Source organism: Anopheles funestus, chromosome 2RL (assembly GCF_943734845.2).
Source record: "Anopheles funestus chromosome 2RL, idAnoFuneDA-416_04, whole genome shotgun sequence".
Lineage (NCBI taxonomy): Eukaryota > Metazoa > Arthropoda > Insecta > Diptera > Culicidae > Anopheles > Anopheles funestus.
In genome coordinates this window covers 65571655-65593558 of record NC_064598.1, presented here as the reverse complement: position 1 = coordinate 65593558, position 21904 = coordinate 65571655, and the positions used below count along the sequence as shown (strand labels likewise).

The 21904-nt window shown below is 41.2% G+C and overlaps 1 long non-coding RNA gene across 1 annotated transcript in view; it reads right to left on the bottom strand.

Moving 5' to 3' along the window:
- Positions 1-752: 752 nt before the first annotated feature.
- Positions 753-21904, bottom strand: part of LOC125765610 (uncharacterized) — a 34304-nt gene continuing 13152 nt past the window's right edge. The window contains exon 3 of the long non-coding RNA XR_007418566.1: positions 753-14872. This is a non-coding gene — a long non-coding RNA (uncharacterized LOC125765610). The remainder of the gene's footprint in view (positions 14873-21904) is intronic.

Here is a 21904-nt window from a genome sequence, read left to right as displayed (position 1 = left end):
CATACACGACGGTAAGCCATTTCATCATACCTACGCAGTAAAATGTCTTTTTAGGCAACAGAAATGTTTTCGAGCAGTTTTCGAGCAGCAGGCAGCAACGCATCTAAATACAAGAAGATGTATTTTGCAAACAGTCTCGTCAGTAAAGTACGTGGTGCTGTATATAGGGGCTCACGTCTCGCATGAAATGTCAAATGATGCTGTTTTGTTGTTGTAGCAGCCACATCGCGCATACGCGGAACTAACAAACTGCACGTTTAGCGACAGTACATTATGCGTGCTTTATTGAATAATCGTCTGCCACGAAATGTCACGTCAGCAATGATTGTGCAGCTCATTTTTTCCTTCTAATTGTCATAATACACATGCTTAGTTTTTGTGTTCCTACAAATTGCGTTCGTGAGCAAATTGTAGAGTTTGTTTTTTGTCGCCAATCACCGTGTTCATAAACGTTTGCGTACATTAGGTGGATTGCGTAAGTCTACTGCGAAGAGTAACGAACAGAGTGGAAGCACTTTTGCAGGTACTTTCAAGAAATGTTTGAATGAACTAATGATAACAGTGACGGGAAAACATAAAACTCAATCCTATCGTAACGTACAAATACGAAAAAAATGCGTTCATTATGCAATGCATAATGATTAAAATTCGTTCAAGTTTTATAAGCCTATTTTTGTAAAAAAAACATCAAAGTCATTCTGTAAGGGCAAATTTAAAAAAAAAATCTATAATGCAAATGGAAAATTCACCAGCAAAACTGTTTAAAAATTCAAATGGATCATCAATCAAAAAAATGACCAAACAAAACAGGAAGTCAAACAAAAAGAGTATCCCTTACGAGTTGAAATATTTGTTTGTGTTTTTCATAACACCAAAAAACCTATTCCCTGGCCCCCTGCTAAGTAGAAAAGGTGATAAAAAGTATATCAGTTACCGCACTTTTCATTCAACCGCTAAACGAGTGTGTCATGTTGATATTTTCCTTATGGGATTATTCGACAACGGTGATGGCTTCACCCACTAGGCAAGGCTCTTACAGTCGATCAGAAGGTGCGGCAAACGACGATAGAAATATTATGCTAATTTAACCGAACATCAATGGCGTGCCTCCGTCGGTGCAAAGACGCTCAAGAGGACGCGCGTGCCCAGCGTTCCCGGTTCGGTGGATGCGAAGCCCGAACGAAACCCAAACGGGCTGAACTGAAAGCGGGCATGAAAAATGTTCTCCCACATTTTCTCACCGTGCCACGACGGTAACAATCACATTAAATTCAACTAAAGACATCCCGCGGTGCTTCGACGACGTGACAATTGGCCCATCGCCTAGATTGGTCGCGCACTGAAAGCGTGAATCGAAACCGTCAACCGAGGTGTCGGCTGCAAGGTGAAAGATTTAGGTGCTTATCTTGTCACAGATTAGAACGATAATTTACAGTTTCGTGGTGAGATGAGTCGACGACCACTTTCAATCATTCGTTTCCGTCAACCGTGTACACCAGGTGATGCTGATAGCCTTTCGCTGTAAATCTCGTGACCCGTTTCGCTTGTACATGTATGCCCCGCGACCGGCCTTACTTAACACTTAAATGTTCCAAGAACTGGAATCCATTGGTAAATTCTTTCCCACTCTCCGGTGATGATACCAACAGGAAGATGATACTCTACCGCTCACGTTGCGAATGGGCCACGCGCGTGAGTGAATGTGAATCAAGCGGTGCGGTGGATTGATTTAGTGCGGATGGCCGTTGGTTGAGTTTAAATTCGTGACATGGCACTTTGGACAGAGGTTCTTGCGGTTTCTTGCGAACTTTGACTTTAGTTGTTGTTTTATTCCCGTTTCTTTCTTCCACTTTGTCCAGGGTGAAGCTTTTTTTTGGGCAATGAGTTGCTTATGTGTAGAGTATCACAGAGAATCTTCCTGGTATGCGAATTTAACCTAGCATTAAGATCCAAAGTTATAGTGGATAATTAATAAAGATTGCTCCCATCAAAGCAATATAGCACCAGTAGATGATGGAATGATGAAATCTATGATCGCAAATAGGATGTTTGAGCAAATTTTCTAAACATCTTTTAATTCACTCTCAGACACTCATCAAACCATCATAATGTATATTATACAATCTTAATACCCTTTCATATAGAGAAGCGTTTTGATCAATTCCCCCAAAAACCCATTAATAATTAATTAAATTCCATACGGTTTTACACATAAAGCAAAACTTCCTAACAGGTAGTAGATACAAACCATTACCGTTCATAGATTAAGAAGGGGTTTTCAATGCTATTTCATAGCTATTCATAGCTGGCAAGCTTTCGATCTCCAAAATCCACGTAACAAACAGCTTTTCTCAACATCGACCGACGTTGTGACGATCGCTAATGATCACCGGCAGTAATCAAAGGCTTTCAAAGTGAGCTTACAAACCACATCCACAGGAAATGACGGAAAGAATGAAACTACTCGTTTACTGACGATGTATTTTGTTTGAAGTCTAGACATTGTTCGGCATGTTCCGGGCGGGTTACACTGAGCGTATTAGAATGAAGGGGGAAAAAATAACCATGTCATTGGATTAGCCTGCTCTCAAAGCGACACAAACTCTCACCGAACGAAACGCACAACCAACGGTATCGTCCATATCCTTCTCAGCTATTCTCTTCCGGCTCGCAAGACCACCGGCGATTTGTTTAGGAAACCCTGTGGGTACCCAAAAGTACCCAAACCGATTAACCACAGCATAATCGGTTGAGAAGATTTATCGACGAATAAGCCGAACCAATGATAGATCGTTCTTGCTTGTGGGTTATTTCCTGTCGCACATTTGCAGGGCCCAAGTCGAACTGGTCTCCTTTTCGATCCGGAACATAACGTAGGCAGAAAGACACTGAAGGGCAGAAATTGGAGTGGTAATTTTCTTTGACAATTCGCTGCTTGTTTTGACATGCAATCGGCATCCAGGCGGAAGAAAATAAGTCTTCCCAACCTGGTCACATCGTCTAGGACAGCGTGGGGTCATTAGATGTGATTTTCCCATGGCTGAAACCGAACCGGACAGGAATTAGTACGCTCGACTCACTGTCAGACACTTTGATCTTGCCTTCAACATTGGACGGGCACGTTGGGCTTCACTTTGCATGCTGCATCATTTCGTTCAACTTACCGCACAGTCCAGTCGGGCGTCTTGTTTGCTAAGCACAACAGCTCAGCCGTTTTCTGGCGATGGAAAAGAAAAAGGGATCTCGAAGCATTTCACGCGAGTTGCACTCGGTCGCCCTTTAACGATCGTGGCATTCTAAAGATTCTGTCCAGATCTTGGTACGGGTGGTTCGTTTTGGGTTGCAGGAAGCCGTGGAATGCAACTGAGCATAAGGCAATTTCGAAGCGTAGGGATCGGTTTCGAGTGCGACAATGAAGTCGCACACCGTGAGAAGCGATGAGCCGCGTGCTCCAGATCGTGTCGGGATATAGAGGATCTCTTCCGTTGTTTTTTTCGACCCAAACGTGACAGTGCTACTCACCGTGTCAAGACACCGATGGGACTATCTTCATCGTCGTCATCGTAGTCGTCGTCTCAGCAGTCGATAATTGCTACGCGGAAGCCCAATGACCCTAAGGGCTAGCAGAGTGTGGTATGCGCTTGTGTGCCGAAGAAGACATCAGTGTACGCCATCCTTTCACCTGGCTCACGATCACGTGTAGCGCATTCATTTGCAATCTGCTCGTGAGGTCACACCAATGCTAGGTGTGTCGGAAAGTGCTTTCTATCGTTGTAGGTCGTTCTATTTGATTAGACTTTCGGCCACAGATAAGGGTACGTGCTTGTACGATTAGATGGGTTTATATCTTTCTTCCACTTTAAGTAGCGTTCCGAGGTCTATCGGTCGATGGAGCAGAAGCTCGAAAAGGAGCGTCCAACTCGTCACAAAATTTACGATCGGGGCTTCATTTCCTCTGGGAAGTAGAATAGGAAAACAAATGGGTATAAACTGAATGGCGGTTTTATTCTACAGATGGAACTTCAACCCCCACTAGCTGATCAGGCGAGTCATGGAGCGAATAAACAATTTTATCTAACAGCCAAGGAACGGAAACGTTTCGGAACTAGGCCAACAACATTCGACGGAAATACTTCCGCTAGTCGTACAGCAGCCAGATTGGAGACTTGGACATGGACATGTGCAAGAAGCTTATTTATCAAAAATAGGAAATCTGATACAACCATATAAATTATAAACAAAAATCACTGTTTTATATTCTGCACAGTCCGTTCCCATTGTAATTCATTTAAATCCTGCCTTCACCCTACGCCCCTAGTTTGCAACATGCAAAGATCAACCCGATTCGATGGAAATAAATTTTTCGCTAAATAGCGCACCACCATCTAATCATAGACCTTTAGGCCATGCCCTATTCGAATGGCGCTGTAGTACACGAACACCACGGGCATAGCCTTTCACTTCTTTGGCTCTTCTCGGTTTGACATTTCAGACCAATCTTTACGTCGCGGTCGCTATCCTACCGCACCCCAACACGGGTCAATCCCGCTACGGATAGTCTTGAACCCGGTCTCGATTGAAGCTGGGCGTTATTCTTTGCCCCTTGGCTGTGGTACCACATCCGAGCCATCGATGAGGATGCCTTGGCCCGGTGCCTCCGTTGACGGGGTCACGATGTGAATGACTTGTGAAATATTTTCAGCCGCGATCGAGCAGGGCAGCAATTTTTAAACCGCACAATATGCGCTTCTTGCTCGATCTTCGAATTGGTTTTTTTTTCCTTCTACCAGCTAGGGCGTTGTTTTACCTATTGAGCACTTTTGTTTACGATCGTAGTTTAAAGCTTTTTTTTCTTGTCTGAAAGAGCATGATTGTATATTTTCTTTTTCTTTTGTGTGAGTGGTTGCAGTTTGTTGTGTTATAGTAAATAATAAAAGGAACAGACTTAATTTAGTTTTTTTTAATAATGAAATAAAATATGATGTTACTCTTTCAGCTGTAACGTTCTAAATCTAGCAGTTTATAGAGAAAACCTATATTTTTATATGTAATTTTTTTTCAAAGAAATAACCTTGCTACACAAGCTGCTCTATATTTCTAACTTGGCGTTTCTTTCCCTAACTTAGACACAACCCTTGATTCATTTGCAGCCAAACCCTTCTCCACGCTGTAAGCTTGAAGAATTGTAGCATTGAGGTGTTAAGTTTCTTACCCACTGACTCAGGTGTATTTTGCAGCGTGGCTGTCTATCCCTCAGTGGTAAGCAAAAAAAAGGGTAAATTTAAAACACAAATCTACACGCAAACTTCAGCCATTTTTGACGCTGATGGTGGTTTGTGCAAACGCTAGCAAAACCGATGCCGGAATTGAGGCGCAACTACCACCGACTGACTGGTTAAAGGGGTGCCGAGCGACCGAAGTTCACTGACATTTGCACCACACTACACGGACTGGTCTATTTATTCTATAACGCTGCAAACCAAGGTTCAGTGGGTTTCTATTCCGCCAGTGACGGGGGTACGGGTTAAGCATTTCGATTCGCAATAAGTCAGGTGTAACGTTTCCACCTCCCGAGGGAACGGAAGGCCTGAGAAAGGTTGATGAACGACACTGTGTATAGTTGAAGCCTGGTGGAGTTGGCTATTGGCGACTGTTTATAAACAGCCACGGAAGGAAGTCACCCATCGCACCCTCGAGGGAGGAGCGCGAAGTTTTCCAGCAGCTAGCAAAAGGTTATCTCACGGCAACATGTTTCAGGTCTGGTTGAACATTGCGTTGGTAGCGTATACTGCGTCATAAGTTGCACCCTGTGCAAGTTTTACCGGTGCAACACGCTTATTATGTGCCAACCGTTATTGTAGTGTTGGTGCTATGAACTTCGATCCTTTGTGCTATTAGTCATACACCGAAAACACTACCGTTGCTGTGGCGTAGCATAACCGATCGTTTAGCCTCGCTTTTCGCGATCTGTTCCTTCCTGATAATATAGTTATAAGCGATAAATTTCAACTGGTTTAGCTACATTCAAGCAAAAGCGTCATACCCAAGCTGTATGTTATTTAGACGTCTTAAACTCATGGAATCATCGCATAGGGTTTTTTTTCTTGAACTTATGGAATCAAAGCATAGGGTTAAACAGCTCAAGTGAAAGTGTCTCAACGGGTTACGATTGCTTAATTAACGGCAAATACACTCCCATTACTTGACTACCAGATAGCGCTTAAACGTTCGGTCCCAGGAATGAACCGCGACAGCCGTTCTCAGGCAACGCCGTGTGGCCTTTTGTTGGCCGTGAGAAAGGTATGACTTTTTTCTGGACCATCGTGTCCCTTCCTTTGTAAGTTCACCAACCAAAACCGCCGAGTGTCCTCTACGAAGGGGCTAGCTTTTTGAATAGTGCTGCGCCAATCAGCTAGCCCGGGATGGAATTGTTCCTTTTTTTTGCAACATGCGAAAAGATGATTGCTTGACATGGTTGGATGCTTTCGCTCCTTTTATGAAGAATAGATCGTGCATGGTTAGGCAAAATTTCGTCTCAAAAGACCATAGCGCAGTGTGCATGATACGATGGTGTGTTCGCAAAAATCACCCAGTTCTTTGACGGTACTAGATCTACACATCCTACAAGACAGAAGTGGCCTTCAATTTAACTCCCGCGAGTTTCTCAGCTTTCGGTCAAGCGAACGTTCGACGACCATTTGAAGTTGTGAAGAAAATGGAAAGTCATCGTGGCCTGGCCGACTGACGCGACTGCCTCAGTCGCAGCAATTCCAGAAAGGATCTTCGTAATTACACACCATTACTGCCTGTTCATTCGAAGTCGGTGATTCTTCTGTTTTGGTTTATCCTGCTAGAATTTACCACTGCCCGTGAGGCTGCGATACTGCTGCTGCTGCTATCGATTTAGTTTCTGATTTCAATTTCGTTTCTTTTCTTCTTTACGTTTGCTGGTTACGGTACGCTTGGAAACGCAAAGTGAAGACACAAAGTGCGCACAGCATCACTTCGAAAAGGAGAAGAGCAGCGAGCATCACTTCACAAGCAGCGTAGCGGGTAACAGTCAGAACAAGTTTTCAAAACCACCGAACCACATTGACCAAAGTGCGGAAGCGTAAAGAGGGAATCGGAATCGAGTTCTTTCGGGGGTAATTTCATGGTCTACTCCAGTAGAAAATCGATCCGAGGCGCGACATGGATCTGCGGGCCTAAGGTCTTCGGGCCAAAAAGCGTTGCCCCGAACGCCCAAGGTACTGGAAGTTTACTTCCTTCGTACGATCGTTCGCTCACCGGACAGGGTAATTACTAATTATCTGTGAAGTTACGGCTCCCGTTCTACGGCCTGTAGATAATTGGTATAATCAGCCACTGGAGCAGTATCGTAAGGATCGGGCAGACGAAAGGGCAGGTCCACTACCAGTCTCCGGTCGCTAGCAAAAGGGTGACCCCACTCCTAGACACACAATTTCTGGATCCCGAAACAACTTCGCAAACTTCTTCTCTTCCGTATCTATTAGAGCGTTGGGGTGGAAAAAAGAGATCACCAATTTGCTTCGCAAGCCCTCCAATCCTCGGGGCCAGTTACCCCTGGAGGGATCACTTCACCCAGTACCTCGTCCACACTCGCGTCGGCTTGAATGAGCCTTGAAGAATTCGAAATCGATTTCATAATGTACCATTTCCTGTTGAGCTCGATGATCGGCAACGGCTTTTCGGATGGAACCACTCAACCACCTTGCCAGCGATCATCGAAGGAAGATTACACTGACTTCCTACCAGATCGGCATCATCTCACCACGCTTTCAACGGATGTGGTTCGTCTTCGTATTCCAGTGTAGCGCAAACCGGTTCCATCGTTGTCGGTGTTGTCTCCGTTGACCCTGTCCCTTAGCACGCCCGTAAGCCAGAACCCAAAAAGGAAGCATCTACTCCACCACTTCCTGCTAAATCGTACATCTCTTTCACTCTCTTTCTTACTCTTTGAGAACATCCCTCTTTATTACTCCATTTTCCCGTCACCTTCATTTAAGCATCACCGTCGACTAGATCCGTTGGGGACGACATGTCCAAGCATGATCGTCTCCTGTGGTACGATCTTTCAGTTATTTTATAGTCGTTGGGTCGCGCTTTCGATGGGTTGGGCGATAGCTACAGTGCGCGTGCCCAAAGCTCGGAACATTCTTTGTCCCAAGGCCAACGTGTTTCACCTTGCTGAAGAGTGATGAAAGAAGTTTATGTCTTTCCGGAACCCGCAGACATTGGATGAGAGTGAGTAAGTTCTCAACAATCAATCATCCAATCTCATCAAACCTCCCGACCGAGTCGCAGCGTTAGCGTTAAAAATAAAAAAGGGAATCCCCGTTTTATTTTCAGACAATTGCCAAACATTTAGATTTGGGCAGTCTCGCCGGCAGTTAGAGTTGATTTGAGCAACAAAAAAAAAAGAAACACGAACGATCTATACCAACGATGTCTTTGAATCCATTCGTCATTCCGCACAATTTGAAGCTCAAGCCTAACATGTCTCATCCTCCAATGAGCACAAGACGAATGAGATACGCTATTCGTTGAGCTCATTTGTCTCCGTGGAAGATAAAATATTGCAACTCCCGATTTTCGAGATCCTGTAGTGGTGGTTTGGTTTCCAAATCGTCTCTTCTCTTGCATGACCGAGGTTCTCCCATGTGACGGTGATTATTGTTTATTAATGGTACCAGCATTCCCGTCTGTCCCATCCGAGAGATGCAATCCCCTGAACTAAATTGATTTCTGGACATTTTTCCCACCGTATCGCCGTAGGCTACGGAACTTAGAGGCAGCTAAGACGATTCGAAAAGATCGCGTTTCGCTGCGCACGCAGAGTCGTTTCTTGTGGGTCTTCCTTTCGTGCATCATCAATCGAATAGATTCTCTCCAATGGAAAGCGTTCGTGAGAACCTGCAGCACGCGAGGGAATACATCGTCCACACACTGTGCTGTGGATGCAAAGTTGTCCGCACTGGCGCTGTTTTCTTGCTGCCCTTTGAACAGCATCATTCTGCCCGTCCGGCAATGGAGAAAGCACATCACTTCGCACTGTTTAGTTTGATGGATGAGAAGCTTGAAAGTGATTAAGAAATTCACCTCTCAGTTCAGTAACGGGTCAGTCACACAGTGACCAGGAAGACTATTGTTTTGCGTGCCTAATAGGTTGATCTTTTGGGGGATCAAGTGTTCCCAGGAGATATGCACAAAAAAGCCTGTTTAAACCATCGCACCCATAATGAAGCATCCTGTTAACAGATGGTCATCGGTCGCTTTGTTTTGAAGACTTTCTTATGTTAATCCTGTGTAGCAGAAACAACAAACTCGTTTCTCTAGAGCGTCTCATGTTACGGTGCTTGTGTTTAGCATGACTCTTGAATTTCACGTACAGCAGAGTGCTGGAAGTTGTTTTAAGATACAAACAGAAAGTTTGCTTTCAATCAAAACATCTTTATGTCATTTTTGTTTGTTTTTTAATTTAAGCATATTTACAGTAACAATCATATAATATCTCCAGTAACTTCATTTAGATGGCTCAAATGTTTTTTTTATCATCTACCAGAGTATATCGACTTTACGTCTCTCTTGAGATGAGACCAGTGTAGGACAGGAAGTAGGTTAGACTTTATGTTCATATTAAGTAGACATTGTTAAACAATTTTAGCAAACAATTGAAAATGAATTAAGATTAAAAGATAAATAATGAAAACTAATATGTACGTCGTAAATGGCCGTAATGATACAAATCAGACAAGAGCATCTTTCTTCGACGAGAAAAATATTTAAGTAACCACATAACAAACTACAAACACATTCAAAAACAACATAAAAAATGTAGTAAGTACAAATATTGATTATTGTAGTAAAAAAAAGTTTATAGTTTATAATGTATAATGCTGCGATATGTGTAAAAAAAAAACAAAAATAACTTTCAATTGGTAACACAGGCAAGTGGCAATGACAAAAAAATCAATTATTTCAGTTTTATTATAAACTATAAAAATAATGCTACTAACAAGGCATTTAGATTTAGTTGGAGTAGTAAAATAACAAAAATTCCTTAAATAAAAGTAAAACCAATGATCGAACGACTTCAAGGACAGCTGTACGACGCATGTTCAGTATAAAGTGAATTATGTTTTGGATTATACGAGGGACGCTGCTGCATTTTTTCGCAGCTGGAAAACAACACGTATGAGACACGGAGGCTCATACGCAACAGTCAACCGTTGAAGTAAGCACATGTGCCTACCGACGAAACTTTACCCTAACTTTGACATCAACAGGTGGTTGAACGCCGGGTGCACAAACACCCGAATGACTGCATTTGTCTGTCTTGGCGCGATCTCGTCCTTTTCACTTTCCGAAGGGATTCTTCTTTGACGATCGCTTGAAAAAAAAAGTTGTTTTCTTTCCCGAAAAACATTGAAAACGGGAAATGAATGATAATGACCAATTGGCGGTAAAAATTCTTGCCACTCTCTGCCATCAAACAACGGTGCTATTCCTAGCGTACCGTTGCTGGATCAGCCATAGGAGCATGGGATGTTTTTCATATGCGGAAGGATGTTGTATAATTATGCGCTTGTTATGCTGTTTATGCTCTTGTTCCTGTTGGGACAAATGTTACGTTTGCCTGCACAAAACCATGGTGCTTCGTATGAAGTTGTCCTTTTAGTTCAGAAAGTGCCAGCTCACTTTTGCGGAATATTTTGTTTTTGTATTCCTTTGATGTAGAAACCAAAACCTTTTTGAACATACCTCGCGACAGATGACCGAGAGAACGCAAGTTATTCCGTACTAAAGTTGACCGCGTGCATGCACACACTAACCCTCCGTATTTCTTATTACGTTCCTTCGCTAAAGGGATAAAGTTTGGCGGCAACAGAGCTGGAAGAAGCAGACTAATTAAAGGGACCGCCAGCCCGCTGGCGATGTACAAGTCACCTGAGGTCCGCATTTACTTCGGGCAGCCAAATAACGTTTAAGGATGCAGAGGAAAAGTACAACAAAAAAAAACGTTACAACACAAACACCAGTCTCGACGACCACCATGGTCCCATTTTTAAATGGATCATCGACAAACGCATGTTTTTGTAGGTCGCAGGGATCCACTGGCCTGTTTTTGTGTGTAATCGCAGCTTTAAACTTCTGATCGATAATCGTAAAGACCAAATGAAGTCATCCAAGCCTGTTGGCTTCCAAGATCGATACATACAACCGTCACATCTTGTGACGGATGTGCTCCCGGTGATCGTCGATCCTTGGATGTCTAGTAGGGCCGACGATTCATTGTATCAGTGAACCGATCGTAAATCGATTCGGTAACTAACACTCAACTGCTTTACGACGTTTATCGCTTCTGGGGTTTTTTGCTTCCATTTTTTATGTTCAGTTTCCTTTCCAGCGGGTTTGGGGGGATTAAAGGTTTTCCTTTTCTCATTACCTTGCGGTCATAAAATTGTGCTACACACAACCGGGATGTGCTGAAACGATCTTCAATCCCCACACCCTGATGTGGAAACGATTTTTACTCCTCATTCTTCGAAAGCCAAAAAAACTCCAAAGCGTTTATCATTCGTTCTTCATCGCAGTGAAAAAGCCACAGAAATCCCACGGTTCTGTTTACGGGCTCGTTGTTACCGTGGCGCTGATTCTGATGGGCTGAAAAAATAAGCCTTACTGGATTGGAAAGTTTGAAAAGTAAAGTGAACTGTCCGGTGGAGAGGTTGTAAAATTAAGCCTAATCGAGTTAAGCTTACGCACGGATACTCACACCCGTTTGGGGTGCGTTTAATATGTTCAAATTAATTCAGAAACGAAACAGGAAACGGATCGTTGATCATCGATCGTGCAGCTTGGGCGATAAAGTATGTTAAAATCGAACCTTGTCATATTACAGTTAGCACATAATTAATGCGCTACGAGAAACTCCTCAGCAAAACAATGTTCACTGCATGTTCCGAGAGGAATGTTCTCCCTATTGGGAAGTTGTTTGTATAACGTATAATAAAGATACATTTTCAGTGCCGGTAGCCGTCTGTTCCCCTTCCAAAGTTGTCCAATTGAAAACTTAAAAATAAGATAATCTCCGAAAAATCGGCAATCGAAAAGCAACGCTCTAATTAGCTTTGGACTCAATGGTAGGCATCAATTAAGCTCAGTAGAAGGTAATGGAGGTCCATTCCACTGGATCCGACCGTACAGGAAAGTTACTCTGAGGGTACTTCTTAAGGTACATTGGAATGATTTGCAATCTTTCCCTAGCTCTTCTCGAACAACAACTTGTTTTTCGTAATTAGTCAAAACCTTTTGCTCAAGATGTTAATTAATTACGGGCTACGTTTGATCGGCTTTTTCGGGATCGTACATTATGAGCTTAAAGAATTGAAATAAAAAAATGTTCAAACTATGGCTTTCGTGTATGCCTATACACATATGTTTGTAGCAACAACTACGTTCCTCATTTTTTGTGGATATGTGACTCATGCTTTTGGTACGATCAACCACATACATCATCAACGCCGACGATAGATCGTTAAGCTTTCGCTTCCAAAAAAAAAATACGGAGGCGGTTCCAATACGGTGTAGGTGTCAATGTTTGCTTTGGCATTTGCTAACCAAAGATCCTAAAAGCTACGCACGTTTAAAAACTGCCTACAATGCCGGTACGGGCGTTTTCTCTGGCGTCGCTAACTTAGAATTATATTGAAGCTCTTTAGGTGCTATTTACGTCCGTTCCTAACCTGTGACAAATATCGTAAATCAACATCGTTCACACCCTTCAGGTAAAGATGCGCGATCTTAGTATTTGTAGCATTTTTCAATACATTTTACCATTCGTTTCGATATGTGATGATCTAACGTATCCATCGTCGGTACGTTTTTCTTTTCTTTTTTCACTCGATCCCATTTATCACGCATATCGATGCGGTAAAAACATACATGCATAGAACTTTCGGTTCCTTTCCGTTAGTGTTAGTGTCTTTCGTTTTGGTAAGTAAACATGCTAGTAGGTAGTAACACACAGTAGTAGTAAACGTGCAATTAGTTGATTAATGGTTTAACGCAAAACATGCAGCTATTGCGAAATTAATTATTAGTTACTTTAAATTTTTAAGTAGCACAACGTGCTATATTGCTCGATGTGTCACAATGTTGGTATTCATGGAGTAATAAATATTGCAGTTTAGCTTATTGAACGCATCTTCTCTTTAGAAACGCTGTATTCATCAACTGAATTCGATAAGGGTTGGTTCTTCTGTCTTAGTTTTTAAAAGTTCTCTTATCACTAGGAATGATTAATTGTTAAAAAAGCTCTGTTAGTGTGTTTAGTTTATTTAGTTGAATTATTTTGGTTAATCAGTTTTGTTATATCTTTTTTAAATATTGGACTTTTAAATCTTTTTTGTCTTTTTTTTTTTGGGTGAAATTATCAAGTTTTCCTACACCAAAAGATTTTTTGTTGCTCTTTTAATGACTCAAGCTACTTATTTTACGAGAGTTTTTTTCTTAACAATATAACTTCATCATGTTCCACGATACACGAGACCAACCTCCTACTGAGAATGTGATCATCGTTGAACAGTGCTAAAGAAAATAGTTGATGTCATAGTAATAAACTCCTCAATATCCGAATAGCATTGTGAAATATAACCCTTTCCGGTTTCACTGCCACTAACACTTGCTTAAGCATTTTTATACAAAAAAAAGCAAATAGCAAGTAATTATTTGTAAACCATTATACATAGCCAGTCTTACACACACTTGTTCATTTCAATTTTAGTGCAATGCCGGGAACCATTTTACGCCAATTTCATCGAATAAAATGGCTCAACACGTTTCAATACGCAACATTAACGTTCTACTATTCCGTTCGTTCCGTGTGACCCGGCACTACGTACAAGTTCAAAGCAGTATAATTACCTTCCACATTGCGCTGGTGAGGTGTTGCTTTTAAGCAAATAAACTGTTGCCATCGGTGTGCGTTCGTCATCGCGCATGCGGGTTTTATCGACAATTTTTGCGTCCCACGGTGACTTGGAGCGGGCGCACATTGGTGACACAGCAGTAAAGTTGAGTAAACTGGAGCGACCACACAGCAGTGCCACAAAAAAAAATCGGACCGGCCTTAGCGACGAACACAACTTACATTAAACACTACGTTCTGGAGGCCTGAAGTGTGCGTGCTGACGTATCAGCATTTTGACGTCAACGATATTGAGTTGAAACCAAACCTCTCTACTGGCAGTATCGGTACGATAGGCACAAGTTCACACTGAGTTTGTTCTTTTAATTTTGTCGAATAGTTCGATAGTGTCCACACGCACCGGCTGCACACTAAGCACTGTACAAACAGCTCTAGCATCCGTTCCTTCTATGTTGCTCGACCAGCGAAACTACGATCCGCACTGATCGAGATCTTCAATCGTACTCCGAGCGTTGTATGGTGTTCGACTGAATGTATATGGACGCGAGAGGCCCCACGAACGCTCCACAGCGACTTCGGATCTCTCTTTCGAACGTTCGTCCGCGATGCGTAAAGCCCAGCAATCGCGGGAAAGCTTGCTCAAAGAGCCGTGGAGCATAACCTTTCCGACTGTACTGAGGTTCGATGTTTGTGCGAAAGGGATGGAAGAAAGAGTACTTTGCATAATTATGCCTGCGTTAGTTCGTTCCCCTGCTGATGGGGTTTTGTACGCATCTTTTTCACCTGCTGCGTTGTGACTTAAGTCTACCGGTTTGCCGGATAAACGGTGGTGGTGATGGTATTAGTGCTAACAGACCACGTGTATGTGTAGCACTATGACAGGCGCTGCGTAACATGCGTGCTTCTTTGCACCTGTGCCTCCTGAAAAGGTAATATAACAAAAAAAAATACAAAAGATAAAAATTTTATATTTAAAAAAAACAATGCATCATCGTTGATCAATGCGAGTTTCTTAGAAATGCTTTAAATTTAAATCCAAAAACAGTAATTTGATAGAAATACAAAATCCAAATGTAATAAAAATGAGAAAAAAAGGATGTGATCACCCTCTAACTTTATGTACACATACACATCTTCAAGTCTGTGCACCTGTGCCCACACGCATACATCGATCGCTGGTCAACCGTTCTGCTCGACTGGATCGCACAGGCCAACGATCGTGGACGCGTCGGTGTGGCTCGAATCCATTTCATTTCGGAACCCGATCGACCTTCGTCACCGGAAGCAAGGATCTGCCAGCAACGAGAAGCACGTGGTTGCACAGGTGTTTCGTCTTGCACGTGGTTGTGTTGCAATTGCATTAACAGATTGTACGTGCAAGCAGGACGAATTCGATAATCGTAGCTTGTCTCTTTTCAATGTGGACGAGACCGATCCTGACACTAATGTGGCTGAAAGATTGATTAAAAACCCCGTACCCCAAATGGAGTTCGATGCACCAACAGCTGTTTAATATTTATGACGGTTGCATTCGTGGAATGTTCGTATAAAACTGACTGTTGAAAATTTGAAAGTATCATTTCACCGGTGATGAGATGTGTAGCAAAGATAAGATGTTGTTTATAGAAATAGACAAAAGGTACACATTTCTGTTACTATGTTTACACATATAAAAAAATATATACTCTTCAGTTAGATCACTGATGGAACACATGTCATATTTAATTGGAAGTTTGATGTAACGCTACAACATCAAGCGTGAAGAATTTGTAAGTTCATTTTGTATGGTACAAACCACCATCGAAACATGCAATGGTTTAAAAATAATGTTTTATATAAAAATTAAGCAGACATAATGATGCTTGATATAAAACCGCAGTAAAAACCAACGATGCTAATGATTAACAGTCGCTCAACACGAGCAAAACATCGAATCAATGTGGCAAACGAAACTGTTTATGAAGCGCACACGTAGAAATGTGTTTAATATTTCACTATATGGTATGATCCAAAACAGTATACATCATGTTCAACAGTCGAATCGTTCGGTCGATCGGTTAGATCGCATGATGAATAAATTAATTGTACTTTCTCTCCTTCAATATAACCATATGCGTATTTAAAAGTTACAGACCATTGTATGGTTACATTTATTCTTTAGCAGTTATGAGTAATGTGTTTTGGAAACAAATAATTATAAAATTAATTTAATAAAAATAAACAGATTAAATTTAAACTCTGTCATTTACAATATTGAATCAGATAACGAAATTCACCAGCCTCAATATTTTGTTGTGTCTAGGTCAATTGTAACGACTTGTTTGACAAAATAATAATAAAAAAATAGATTGGGTTAAATAACAAATACCATACATGTAGAAAGCATTCGTTCGAATAAAGCTAATATTCCTTATTAGCCTGAATTCATTTTTCGAAACATGAATCATTACTAGCACTTACTTAAATAGCATTAATAAAACGATTTTCCATGCTATATTTAATTAATTCGCCTTCCGTGAGTTATAAGCGTTCATCTTTCCATTGACAAACAACTAAACATTCGTTACGATTTCTCCAATCAAACGGTTCCGATATCCTTTGCATAAAAGGATTTTATCCGGCCACAGAGTTCCTCCGCAACTCTTTACCTTCTCCGATCGCAATTACAAAGATCAGCCATGAAAGATTGCTGGCAAACGGTCCAATCCTGCACGAAACATCGTACGCATACGAATGCTAATGCGCCGATCGGAATCGTAATTTGGCCACACTTTCCACCGTGCCTTTTTTCCCAAATACAAACGGCACGTGGAAAAGCGCGAAGCGTCACAACCGTTTAGCAGGTGGAAAAATGGAAATCAACCTCGCCTTAAATAACATGGCTGGTCATCCATTTTTCGATTCACCGTACCGTTTACCGTACCGCAGCACCACAACAGGTGTCTGTTTGCTACGTTTTGTGCAGATTTTCGGGCTCCTAGCCCGATGATTTTAGTATTTTCATGGTTTGACGTGGTTTATGGAGCTCGTTTCCAATTAAATTCAATACCATGCACGAATCTACGGGTACCGTATCATATCGAGAGATTGTGTGTGTGTGTGAGTTGGCTGTAATTTTTTTCTTCTCCCTCTACAATCTGCCCATGAGTCACTCGACTATTTTCACTGCTCTGTAGCCCGATTGGAACCCAAAAAGAAAAAAAGAAAGAAAAAGCAATAGGAAATGGCTCTGATGGAAGGTGATGGCGAAAAAAAAGTTTTGTTATGATTGTCTAGCGACCGCGGTGTGTAATTAAAAATTTAATATTATAAACCATCAAACCAGATCGGGAGAAACTTACGGGGCCGGAACGGTGGCCAACCAGCGAAGCAAACAGCGTAAGATGCAACCCCCTCGGTAAAAGGAGCTGTGTGCTGTTATAAGACTTTTCCTAGTGACGAATGAGTGATTTTGTATCGTCGCCGGTGGTACTATGGCATGGACCGTGATGTTAATCGGAGCTCGGTTAATTAGAATAACGACATTCGAGCGCAACAACGGGTGCAGAAATCTTGATGCAGCACCTACCATCGAAACACAGCCCGTGCGGTAATGGCCATTGGTCTTAGCCATGCAGAACGTGTGCAGTATGCAGCAGCGGACGCGGGAGTTCATCAGGTTTTGTTTTTGTTTTCTCTTCCCGCTGACAAGTTTCGTCGCTGTTGAAGTCTTTCGTTTTTATTTCTTTAACAATTAGCAGACAGGCGTTTCATCAAATGTGTGTAAAACATGAATGTCTATGCTGTTTAGTTTCATGTTTATCGCACTTTTATAATATAGCACATTTGTCATGTGCTAGCGTATCTTGATGTTTTTTTTCCATTGAAGTCATAGTTTATTGTGCAATGAAAGTTTTCGGAGCAGAAACAATCTATTCAGATACTTTATTTGTATTTTAGCACCTTGCTATGAATCACGTAATTTGTGCAGAAATACGATGCTTTATGCATGCATTAACCTGTTTGTTTATTCAATAAAATCAAAACATAATATGACTTCAGTAATTGTCGGAAGCTTCGGAAATTATTAGAAACCAACAATTTTACATTTTTAAGGATTACTTCGTGAAATAAATTGTTTCTATCGTCTAATTTTATTTACAATCAATCTTGAGAACCGGTTTCGTTTTCCAACATTTTGCCCACCGTTTGATTAAACATTGTAAAACAATGACAATGAAACACATTGTGAATATGGGTAGACAGTGTGATACAGACAATTCGAGTAGAATTCCACTGCTGAAGAGCCATTTGAATGCGCTTCAATGTATAAATACTCTTAATTCCCACGAATCGATCGTTCGATAACGGCAAATCGATTTCATTAATCTCTCGCATTCATGCGTTTACCGATAGGTTTTACCTCATTTACAACGCTCATCTCCTCCATCTGTTCTGGCACAGCTGCTCGAACGATATCGATCGACCATCGAACAGGTGCTTGAACGATGAAGGTGTACATATCCTTTTCCTCTTGGCCAATACGTTCAAGCTGATCGGTGCGTGTTTTGTTTGTAACTCATTCGAACGCTACTCGAAGGGTCATCGAGAACGCAAGACTAACTCTTGCGTAAACACTCCAACGCGCAAGTGAGGTCCGTTTAACATTGCAACAAAACAACGATCGCATTACCATCGATAGTAATTTATGCGTGGCTTTAATGCTGAGAACAGCTCTCAACACACATCACACCAACCGTGGTTCATCGTCAGGCTCGTTACTCTGTGTCTAGAATGTTGGGCGGATCCACGCCTGGTGATGGGCAAAACCGTTCCCGAGTGTCTAGCCGGTGCCACATTTTCCGGTGTAATGATCAATTTCTCATCCACTGTACCGGAACCTGCGTGGACCGCCGCAAATGCGACCGGCAGCTGGTGCGTTGGTGAAGAATTTTAATTACCAAAACCATTGAAAAATGTCGAGCTTGCGGCTGTTGTGATGGTGTACACGCGGCCAACGTGGTCTGTGTGGGCTGTGTATTACACCAAAGGGGGAAAATGATTCGGTTTTTGTTGCCATTTCTTATTGTTATTTACTCTACTGTAGGCCACTGTAGATTGATTCCGCGTCGGTCAGGAAAATTGAAGGGTAGAAGTGTTTTATTGCTCTTTTGATGTATTTTTATCGTTAAATTATCCATCGACCTGCTGCTAGTGTATAGGTGTTCATTACTAAGAGGGTCTCATCGGACGCACTTGTGCGTACGTCCGGTTTTTAAAACCTACATGATGGTCGTTAAAATAATGCCAGAGGAAAAATACGCTGAGAAAACAAAGTTATTACATTATTCAATATTACACTAGGCATTATTAATATTTTAAATTTATTACTTTTGTGTAAATTAACCATATTAAAAACTAATCGCATTGAAGTTCTTGTTAAATATCAAAAATATGAATTTGCATGCAAGTTTTATACTTTTTAAAGAAATATCAACCAAAACTAATGTGTAAATAAAACATATTTTAATTAAAATTAGAACATTGTACTAATTTAACACAATAACTAAGATTACAACCAAATAGCAACGTGCATATGTCAGTCCATGAAATCCACACCGATGAGAAGACGAACCTAAACAAGCCATCCATCAACATCAAAACTGAGTGCGACCCATGAACCCTGCTGCAAGGGTCATACAGGGAGTAGTTAACCCTTCCGAGTTACACGAAACATTACCACGAAAAAACCAAGTTCTTGGTGGGCTTATAACATCAGACACTCGGTCGAACGGTGTCATGATGAACCAAGAGTAGAGTGCTGTAATTGGTTGGTGTTTCTTTCTTTTTTGTATAAAAAGGCAATAAACTATACCACCAACAAGCTGGTGGTCATGGTTCTTTATCTAACTGTCGGCTTCCGAATGATGAAAAAACACTTTTTGCTTTAAGTTATTTTAGATTTTGATACATTTTACAAATAATATTAAAAATATTTTTTAAAGAAAGAAAAGATAGTCCGCTAATTTATGTTTATTTAGGGAGAAGGAATTTGCAAAACTACTTTGAATTGTTTTATAAGCTATTCAGCTTGCTAACTAAACGTCCATTGCGTGTAGTATAAGCTCGACTTTAAAATGCAACTATCATTTCACAGAGTAAAAGGTACATAACACTTTCTTCCCCACGAACGCGAGATCAAAAAGGTGAATGAAATATGCTCGTAAGAACAAATGTTATGGAAGGTAGCGATTGTTTGTCATTTCTTACGAACCAGGCCGCATTTAGGATGGCTTTAGACAGCAACTTTTCAAGTTCTCACAATCTGTTCTTATATAAGGAACATTTTATTCCCATGGCTTGCTTTCCCCTATTGGGGTCCACACTTGTCAAGTTGGCAGAATAAACAACAAAAGGTCAAGAGAGTGTTTCATGCTACCAGCCGTAATCTGTGCCATGGTCTCTGAATTTAGTACAAAAGGAGGTGTGTAAGAGTGGTATAAACAGAGGCCAGAAAATAAAATAGCTTAAATGGAAAATTAATTAAGGGGCGATCTAATACAAACAAATTAAGGGAATATGTTAATTGTAAATTAGACAATTTACATTAACATTAGACAATATCATAAGGTTTGAATGATTTGATGTTCCTTTTACAGGCTTTAGGTTCAGAAAAATATAGGAAGAAAAACACAATATTGAGAATGGAAAGACAAACATATTTTGTATTGTACATTTTTTCATTGATAATACAAACCTCAAAACCAAAATCAAACTTATGTTTTAATGTCCGCTTTATAATTTGCATTAACTACGTTAGACTTCCTGGTAAGCCAGGAGTGAAATGCAAATGTAGTCTAAAGTTACAAATTAGAAATATTATCTTGAATAGCGAAATATGCCGGGAGGTTTAAAACATCAGTGTTTTACTTAAGTTTAGTAATTATGAATATGAAACCTATATATTTTCACAACTACACAAAAAAACCACTTCTTATTCCGTCTTTAATAACGGAATCCTACGCAGTTTATTAACTTTCCAAGTAAAAACAAAAAATCATAACTCATCAAAATGCAGCGGCAAACACGGACTTATTATCATCCCTCTAAAGCGCCAAAATGAGTGCTTCCTCAGCGGAGATAGAAATGAAGAAAAGGAACACGAACAAAACGCCAACACTGGCCAGTTGCCGACAAACCCCTATTCGAGGGAAACAGGGCATAGGGTGGAAGGAAAACTTCCGGTAAAATATCAATTATCAGAGGAGATGGAAATTATTTATCATTACTGGGCAAAATATTGAGATTGGTAGTGGAAATCGGAGGCCGGATTCGGGCGGTTTCGGTGTTTTTCTGCACTGTGCTCAAATTGTGCACGGTCGATGATCGGCCCCGGGCGGCTCTAAAAAGAAATTAGTTGCTAAAGTGTAGAAAAGAAAACTTCAAAAATGGCTACCAGGAGATTGATCGAGAGAGAGAGAGAGCGAGAGAAAGAAAGCAATAGGGTGGAGGACACAGGGAGGTGGCGGATGTAGGGAGCGATAATATTACGACGGGAAGCCGATGCGTCGTTGGTGGAAGTTGATTGAGCATGGACGGCGGTGGCGACGGTGGCAATCATTTCGGCTGGTAATTTCTTCCTGGATGCTGATTTCCGATTCGGTAGCGGGAAGGTTAGGTGCCAGAACTATAAAACATATCGTCCTGGAGCCGGCCACACTTGGCTGATGTTCGAGAAACACGGACAAGAAAAATCTATGTTCGGCTTTTTTTTATTATGAATTACGATCAAACTTGCTTAAAAGAGTTTAACAAATTTTATTGAATTTAATAAAACTGCACCAAACATTGAAAGACAACAGGTTATGAATAAGCACGATTGGAGTTATGTTCGTGAATTAATTTTTAAGCGAGTTTAAGTCAATTATCAATTTTTCAAAGTGACGTGGAAACATTTTTACAACAATATATTTA